Here is a 9,466-nt window from a genome sequence, read left to right as displayed (position 1 = left end):
GGTGGACAACAGAGGCCAGCGTGTGGGGTTGGGGTGGGGGGAGCTGGGAATCAGGAAAGAGTTCCTGGAGAAATGACATTTAAGCTGAACCTGGGGAGCCAGGTGGGGTGCACCTTTCTAGGTAGGAACACTGCAGGTACCTGTGTATATTATAGAAGGGCATCTGGAACAATGAGAATTGCCCAGGGGCTTGCAAATGGCAGTAGAATGATGCTTGAAGGCATCCAAAGCCACAGGCTCAAATGAATGTCAAAGACTTGAATTAAGTTTTTGGTTTTGAGGGGCCAGCATTGTGGAGCAGTGGTTCAAGGTGCTGCATGCAACACCAGCATCCCATATCAGAATGCTGATTTGAGTCTTTGCTGCTCTGCTTCCAATCCAGCTCCCTACTGATGCACCTAGGAAAGCAGCGGGTGATGCTCCAAGTACGTGGGGCCCTGACACCCAGGTGGGAGACCCCAGATGGAGTTCCAGGCTCCTGGATTTGGCCTTACCCAGCCCTGACCATTGTGGCCATTTGGGGAGTGAACCAGTGAATGGAAGCTCTCTCTTTCCCTCTTCTTCCCTTCCTCTCGCTCTCTGTAACTCTGCCTTTTAAACCTTTTAAGTTTTTGGTATTGGACACAGGTGAAACATCATAGTGGCTGCCTTTGCTGCCACCAATTAAGACTCAAGCTCTTTCCTGGGCTCTAAGCTTAGGATTTCTTCTCTCTGGGTCTGGCATCTTCCATAGTAGCCCATCAGCACAGCACAAACACATCCCAGGCCTGTCATCTGAGAGGCACCACCACCAATCCAGTCCAAGGATGAGCACCTTTCAGTGGCTGAAGACGCGGATAAAGATCCTGGTTCTGACAAGCCTAGGAGACGAGTCTTGTAAATGAGAGCTCAGTTACACAAGATGCTTGTACAATGAGATGACTGCCCTCAAATATGTGACACATCATAGGAGGGATTAGATTCATCTGTGTAAGCTGGAGGGGCAGTAAGAGGCAGTAAGAGGAGTAAGCACCAAAGGGATGGTTAGTTACACATCAAATGTATTTCTCCAAAGTAACTTGAGGCCAGCTGTGCTTGTAAATAGTGACTATCTCTGCACCAGAAGTATTTAAAATAAGCAGAGAATGAGCACTTCACTGGGATGTGACAAAGGGGATCGTGAGTAAGACTTGGATGAGAGGCCTGATTAGATCCTTGTTGAGCTTCACCAAGTCTGAATTTTCTTTTAATTTGCATTTATTTTATGCTGAATTTATTCCCCAGCCAAAAGTTTTTGTTTCTTCAGTTTCTCTTGGGATATCTTTTTCTTCTGTGCCATCTCCTCTTCTGGTTTAGGAACCATTTGTTCCTCTTCCATGAGGATCATCTCCATGTGGCAGGGGGAGCTCCAGTACCGGGTAATCCACCATGAGCATGGCAGGTCTGGCGGCATGTCTTGGGTGCTTTGTACACTTGGACCTGTTCAATGACCAGGGACTCGACATCCAAACCCTGAAGTTCAGTGTTATTCTCTGCATTTTTAAGCACGTGCGGTAGAAACGCAGCACTCTTTCTGGGCCACTGGTCCTGTGTCCAGCTCCACTATTTGGCCTAGGCACACTTACCAGCCACACCTTTGTAACGACAGGATGGCACACATCACTTTTTTTTTTTTTTTAAAGATTTATTTTATTTATTTGAAAGACAGAGTTACGAAAGGTAGAGACACAGAGAGAGAGGTCTTCTATCCGCTGGTTCATTCCCGGCCCCCACATTGCTTCTTTAATGTGATCTCTTTCAGATCCTTGGTGGCTTTTCAGATATATACACCCTTGATGGCTTGGGCGGTCTCTTAAAGTGAATACAAAGATTTGGACCTCTGGATTTGCATGAAGCTGTGGGGTTTTCTGGACCAAGTGACTAGCAAACCATTTTCACAGATCACCTGAGGCCGCTTACAGGAAACGAGAGTCTGACTTTCACTAGCTGGCCCAGGCCAACTGAAGTCTCATTCATTGTTCTCATTTCTTACCTATTCTTCACAACGTATGTACTCTCAGTTCTAGTGAATTAGCATCTCAAGCACATTATTTTTACATTTATAAGCAAAGGCACATTTATGGAATATTGTGATATCTAGGAAGGCGATTTACTGTTTTCCTTCACATAATACATTAATACAGATACTGCTAGGTCGTGAAACTGCAGTGCTTATGTGAGAAAATGAGCAGTTTGGCACAGATACACACACCACCCCCACATACTCAGTCCGGCACATGCACTCTGCCGTCTCTGAGGTATGCTTTGCCTGTGACTCACGTACAGTGGCTGCTGGTGTCCGTCCTCTCACACACCCTACAGAAATTTAGTAAATTATTCCTTTCCTTTATTTTGTCCTCTTTTTTTTTTTTTTTTAAATTGTGGGAACTGTGTTGCTGAAATAGCTGTTCCATTTGTCTAAAGATATGGAGGAAGTGAGGGAGAGGATAGTTCCTGAAAATGGAAGATAATATTGACAGTTCTTATAGATGCTGTTTAGATTTTGTAAACCTCAAATTATTTTTGGAGGGTGGTAGTGAGAAATGATTTATATTGTTTTGTAAGGCAGATAATTCTATTGTCAGTACAGTAAAATGAAATTGTACAATTTCTATGCTTGGGGTGTGTAATAATTTATAAATCAAATAAATTAAATAATATTTTATTTGTATAATATATTACTTAAAACCCAAAATATATGTTTTAAAACAACTTAACTGCTTTTTCAAAAAGAGAAAAAGAATGCAAGCACATTTTCTAAAATAAAAAAACCAAACAACAGTAAAAGGATCAGTCAAGGGGTGAGTGTTCGACACAGCAGCTAAGATGCTGCTGAGGGGGCCAGTGATGTGATGCAGCAAGGTGAGCCTCCACCTAAGGCGCTGGCATCCCATATGGGCACCAGTTCTTGTCCTGGCTCTTCCTCTTCTGATCCAGCTCTCTGCTATGGCCTGGGAAAGCAGTGGAAGATGCCCCAAGTGCTTGGACCCCTGCATCCATGTGGGAGACCTGGAAGAAGCTAATGGCTCCTGGCTTTAGATCGGTGCAGCTCCAGCTGTTGTGGACATTTGGGGAGTGAACTAGCAGATAGAAGACCTTTCTCTGTCTCTCCCTCTGTCTGTATCTCTACCTCTCAAATAAATAAATAAAATCTTTCCCTCTCTCCTTCTCCCCGCCCCCCGCCTCTGCCTTCAAAGAAATAAAAAAGAAAGAAAGAAACTTTAAAAAAGAAAAAAAAAAAAAAAAAGAATGGTTAAAGCAAGTGGACACCAGGCAAAATCACCACAGGGACCAAGCCAGAGCCCAGGTGGGGCACTGGGCAGAAGGTGGCAAATGGGCCATTTCAAAAGAAAGAAAAGGGCAGCTGGGAGCAGGGGGCAGTGGCAAACTCAGCCAGGCAGGGGAGCAGATGACAAGAAGATGTCACAGCTGCTACTGCAGCTGCTCTAAGTCACCTCTGCTTCGGAGCAGGGGCCAGTGAGCTTGGATGTGAAAGGCGGGGGCATAAGAAATAGGGGACACCTTCCCCTTCTAACCAACTGGAACGTAATCTTCACAAAGCTCATCCTGTTCTCATGGGGTGGCTATTTTTAGGATTCAAATATAGGCAAAAGACTAAGCAGCAAATCCCATGGGCTTCTTAGCTGCAAGCCAACTGGGTACTCCCAAATTACTGAGAGCACTTTGTAAGTTGTAAGGCAGCTTCGGAGACCAAACTTGTAGCTGGAGCCTTGAGCATGAGAAACAGTAGCAGTTTAGTAACATGATAGTTTATGGCCTTGCTCAACTATTTCTGAACACACAATGCTTAGTCATATGCAGCTATAATGTTCATAGACTTTTTTTTTTTTTTTTTTTTTGACAGGCAGAGTGGACAGTGAGAGAGAGACAGAGAGAAAGGTCTTCCTTTTGCCCTTGGTTCACCCTCCAATGGCCACCGCAGCCAGCGCGCTGCGGCCGGCACATGGTGCTGATCCAAGCCAGGAGCCAGGTGCTTCTCCTGGTCTCCTATGCGGGTGCAGGGCCCAAGCACTTGGGCCATCCTCCACTGCACTCCCGGGCCAGAGAAGAGAGCTGGCCTGGAAGAGGGGCAACCGGGACAGAATCTGGCGCCCCAACCGGGACTAGAACCCGGTGTGCTGGCACCGCAGGTGGAGGATTAGCCTATTGAGCTGCGGTGCCGGCCAATGTTCATAGGCTTTTATGTCATTATTTCTTGTTTGTGTTCCTTGCGGGGGGGGGGGGGGGGAGGCGGTATGGAGGATTTTTTTTTTATCTGCTTGTTTATTTGTTTTGATTTATTTTTTAGTGGCAGAGAGATTGAGACAGATACTGCCAGAGAGAAGGAGGGTGCTTGGGACACCTGCACCCCATACCGGAGTGCCTGGGTTTCAGTGCTGGTTCATGCTCCCAAGTGCCCATGGGAGCCAGAAACTTGATCCAGGTCTCTGCGTGGGTGGCAGGAACATAACCACTGAGCCATTAGCACTGCCTCCAGGAGTCCACATTAGCAGGAAGCTGGAGTCAGGAGCCAGAGCTGGGTGTTGAATCCAGGTATCCTGATGTGGGGTGCAGATTTCCTAACTGGCATCTTAACTACTAGACCAAATGACCACTCCTATTCTTTTACTTACTCTATTTTTTTAAATATTTATTTTTGATTTCTTTGAAAGGCAGAGTTAGAGAGGGAGGGAGAGAGAGAGAGAGAGAGAGAGATCTTCCATCCACAGATTCACTCCCCAAATGGCCACAATGGCTGGGTTTGGGCCAGGCCAAGGCAAGGAGCCAAGAGCCAAGAGCCAGGAGCCAGAAGCTTCATCCAGGTCTCCCACCTGGGTGGCAGATGACACAAACACTTGGGCCATCTTCCACTGCTTTCCCAGGCACATTAACAGGGAGCTGGATTGGAAGTGGAGCAGCTGGGACTTGAACCAGCACCCATATGGGATGTCAGCATCACAGGAAGCAACTTTACTTGTTATGCCACAAGGCCAGCCCCCATGGCCTCCTCATTTTAAACCCAGTACAAAGGGAGTTGACCCATCCACTCTGAGACAGATTTCCGAGAACTCTGAACCCTCTTGAATCCTATCCTCTTCTGAGGTTTAGCTCTGGTTGACCTAAAATCCTGCCCAGAGGAAATAAATATGGGGTGGAGAGGAGGATGGGAGACACAGGATGACTCCATTGAGCCCCTGCTTTCTTCAGGATCCCCAGGCATCCTACACAGCAGTTTCCAGCTCCTAGTGGGCAGAGAGCATTTATGATCAGAAAAAGATGTCCTCCACAGTGTCGCCTAAGGAGATAAAGACAGTAAACATGTGTGGTTACTGGACTGTGCTACAGACGAAACATCAAACAGGCTCGTAAGGATTTAGTAATTTGCCAACAGTTACGCAGGAGGGTCAGACTTCAGGGAGGGTCAGGGAGACTCCAGTGCTTCTTTCTCCTATCACAAGGCAGGACGGCGGTCTCAGAATTCTAGGTTTATAAAATGCGGACAGGGAATGTACATTTCATTGATTCAAAAAGGTTTAAGCTGTTTCTTAGGCTCTACGTCTTCACAGGGCTGCGGCACTATTGCTGACTCTGCTCACCCGTTAGAACCATTCTCACTTGCTCGGAAGCTTCCCGCCAGGCTGGAGCCAGGGCCCAGGGATCTCAGCTGCATGACTGCCCAGCTTAATCAGGCATGACACAAGTCTGGATGGAGAACCAGGGAGGGCCAGAGGTCTACAGAGTAGGTTGCTGTGGTCTCCACATGGAACTAAATGCAAAACACTTTGTTCTATGGAGGTGTGTTTTTATTAGCATGTTTAGAGAATAGACTTATTTTCACAGAGTTATTCACCTATCAGAATAATAATGTTTGTTTAGCTTTTAAAAAATATTTATTTATTTTGAAACTCAGAGTTGGAGAGAGAGAGAAAGAGATCACTCTTCCATCTGCTGGTTCACTCCCCAGATGGCCACAATAGCTGGAGATGGGCCAATCCAAAGCCAGGAGCTTCTTCCAGGTTCCCCACATGGGTGCAGGAGTCCAAGTACTTGGGCCATCTTCCACTGCTTTCCCAGGGCACCAGCAGAGAGCTGGATCGGAAGAGGTGCAGCTGGGACTTGAACCGGTGCCCATATAGGATGCCAGTGCCACAGGCGGAAGCTTAACCTACTACACCATAGTGACAGCTCCTTTTCTTCCTTCCTTTTTTTTTTTTTTTTTTTAAGATTTATTTATTTGAAAGGCAGAGTTACAGAGAGAGATAGAGAGCCAGAGACATCTTCCATCCACTGGTTCACTCCCCAAATGGCCACAACAGCTAGAGCTAGGTCAATCCAAAGCCAGGAACCAGGAGCTTCTTCTGGGTCTCCCTCGTGGGTGCAGGGGCCCAAAGACCTGAGCCATCTTCCACTGCTTTCCCAGGTGCACCAGCAGAGAGCTGGATAGGAAGTGGAGCAGCCACATGGGATGCCAGCACTGTAGCGGCAGCCCTACCAGCTAGGTCACAGCCCACCTTTTTGATACTGAGTTTCCCTTGGTAACTCTAGGCACCAGTGGCCCCGTAAGTCCTTACAGCCATAACTATGTCTCCACTCAACATCTTCCGATTGGATTCTTTTCTGCTTAGAATTTGTGAGCACTCTTTAAGTTATCATCATCCTATTGTTGTAAATCCCCCAGTCACCGAACTGTAAGCATCTTGAGGGCAGAGGCTCTGTTGACTGGTAAAGAGGGCACCTTAGCAATATTTCCTAATATTCCTTTTTGCTTTAGATTTAAGCCAGATGTGAGTGGAGGAATGTGGCCCATTGATAGTCAACTAAAAGGGCTCACACCACATTCCTTTGTGCAGTGGAGTCCTACATTCATTCCTTCTTCACCATATGGCGTTTCTGCACGAGGTTGGGGTGGTTTACAGTTTCCTCTCTTCCTCATCTCTGGGTCCAAGTTTTTCCTTTTGTAGACTTAGTTCAATGACTAGAAGGAGCACATTGCTGTCCCTGAGCCCAACATCTCCCAGATGTGAAACTCAGCTCCTTTCTTGGTTTCCTTCAAAAGGGCTAGAGCAGGATTAATATTCTCTTGGGCAAAAGGCCAGAAGTGAGGCATGTGTATGGCAGGTCTTCAAATATCATGAGTACTATTTGCTTTTGAAGTTTTAGGAGAAAAACACTTTGTACTAATTAACCCTAGCTAACACAAAGCACAATACTGGAAATTTATTAGAAATTTCTTTTCCAATTTTCAAGTGACTGATGCCATAATAAAGGAATGGATGAAAGCTATCTTTTTTATTTTTCAAAAAGGACAGTGTACAAATGTGCCTGTATATTCAGTGTCCATAGCAGACTCATTTCCTTGTAGATTGCACCTTCTTGTTGTGTTCTCACATGGTGGAAATGGGACGGGGGTGTGTGTCTCCCTGGAACTTCTTTTATAAGGGAACTAATAATCTCATTCATCATCTCTCAAAGTCCCTTGCTTTTTTAAAAACTTACTTGAGAGGCAGAGGGAGAGGGAGAGAGACTCCTATGTGTTGGTTCACTCCCTCAAATGCCCACAACAGTGATTGGAGGGGAAAAGACTGGAGCCGTGCATGCCATCCAGGTCTCCCTTGTGGGAGACAGGAACCCACTACTTGAGCCATCACTGCTACCTCCCAGGGTCTTCATCTGCAGGAAGCTGGAGTCTGGAGCTGGAGCTGGGCATCAAATCCAAATGTTTCAATTTGGGACACAGGAATCTTAACCAACGTCTAAAGGACTAGGCTAAGGCCGGCGCCGTGGCTTAACAGGCTAATCCTCCGCCTTGCGGCGCCGGCACACCGGGTTCTAGTCCCGGTTGGGGTGCCGGATTCTATCCTGGTTGCCCCTCTTCCAGGCCAGCTCTCTGCTATGGCCCGGGAAGGCAGTGTAGGATGGCCCAAGTGCTTGGGCCCTGCACCCGCATGGGAGACCAGGAGAAGCACCTGGCTCCTGGCTTCGGATCAGCACGATGTGCCGGCCGCAGTGGCCATTGGAGGGTGAACCAACGGCAAAGGAAGACCTTTCTCTCTGTCTCTCTCTCTCTCTCTCACTATCCACTCTGTCAAAAAAAAAAAAAAAAAAAAAGGACTAGGCTAAATGTCCTTCCTGGGCCCATCTTTCTTTCTTTATTTATTTACTTACTTACTTATTTATCTATTTGAAAGGTTACAGAAAGGCAGAGGCAGAGAGAGAGAGCTCTTCCATTTGCTGGTTCACTCCCCAAATGGCTGAAATGGCGGAGCTGGGCCGATCAGCAGCCAGGACTCAGGAGCTTCTTCTGGGTCTCCCATGCGGGTGCAGGGGGTGGGCCCATTTCTTAATATCATCACCTTGGGGTTGGGATGTCAACATACAAATTTGGGGGGAGGGGGAAATAAACATTCAGATCACTGCAGGGTCTACATCTCCACCTACAACATCTATAAGTCAAGAAGAGAGGCCTTAGAAGAAAACCACATCTGCCAACATCTTTATCTTGAACTTTTAGCCTCCAGAATTGTCAGAAAATAATTTTCTGTTGTCTAAGCCACTCAGTCTATGGAACTCTGTTATAGCAGCCTAGCAAACCAATATGGCTATTGAGATTAAATATAGCCAAAATAAACAAACAAACATGGTGAGAAACTAATGGTTTCCAAGCATTTTAAATTTTTGTGAGGGTGATAGCATACTGCTTAAGAGCACTGTACTTTACTGTGGTTCTGCCATTTCCTATATATGTAACTTTAGGCAAGCAAAGCCTTAAGACATAAGTAAGGACTTATGTATAAGTGGCAGTACTTCCTGGTGTATTAGGACCAAGTGAGATAATGTGTAGTATAATGCCTGGCACATAATAAACATCCAGTTAATAAATTCTTTCTTGTCTGACTGTGTCTCTAGCTATTTATCTACATGTCTTCTGATGGGAGGGGTTGGAATAACATTTTCTCAGGAACTAACATTTTCCACCTTAAAAAAAAAAAACCAGATAAGGAAGCTGAGGCACATAGAAATTCAGTGGGGTTAATTCATGGGGTTCTAAAAAGTATGGTGAATCTGGGATTCACAGGCAGGTCTGTCTAATTCTAAGACTCATTCTTTTCCCACTTTACGATATTACCTTTCCCATTAATTTTCTAGAACCTATAGATTTGAGTATGCTGTCCACATACATCTATTTCTATGGGTGTGGGACAATTGGAGCCAAAGCAATTTTCTAGTTAAATAATCTTTTCAAACGGTCTTCTCACATATAGAAGAAAAACAAAAAAGGAAAAGACAAAACAAAGCCCAAATGTGAAACAGCGGTAATTCTAGCTTTGGTAATGCTACAGATTGGTAATGGAACACCCCTGGTATAATGGCCTCATAAGAACGTGCCATCAATGATTTATATTCTCATATTGCAGTGTCCTGATTTGAACCAACAGATAAAGTTTCT

The 9,466-nt window shown here is 45.7% G+C and overlaps 1 pseudogene; it reads right to left on the bottom strand.

The window, feature by feature from the left end:
* Nucleotides 1–1,252: 1,252 nt before the first annotated feature.
* On the bottom strand, nucleotides 1,253–1,911 carry LOC133757047 (large ribosomal subunit protein uL22-like; annotated as a pseudogene).
* Nucleotides 1,912–9,466: the final 7,555 nt, after the last annotated feature.

Source organism: Lepus europaeus, chromosome 3 (genome assembly GCF_033115175.1).
Source record: "Lepus europaeus isolate LE1 chromosome 3, mLepTim1.pri, whole genome shotgun sequence".
In the NCBI taxonomy this organism is placed as follows: domain Eukaryota; kingdom Metazoa; phylum Chordata; class Mammalia; order Lagomorpha; family Leporidae; genus Lepus; species Lepus europaeus.
The sequence above is the reverse complement of the archived record's forward strand: the minus strand, read 5'-3'. Positions and strand labels throughout refer to the sequence as shown.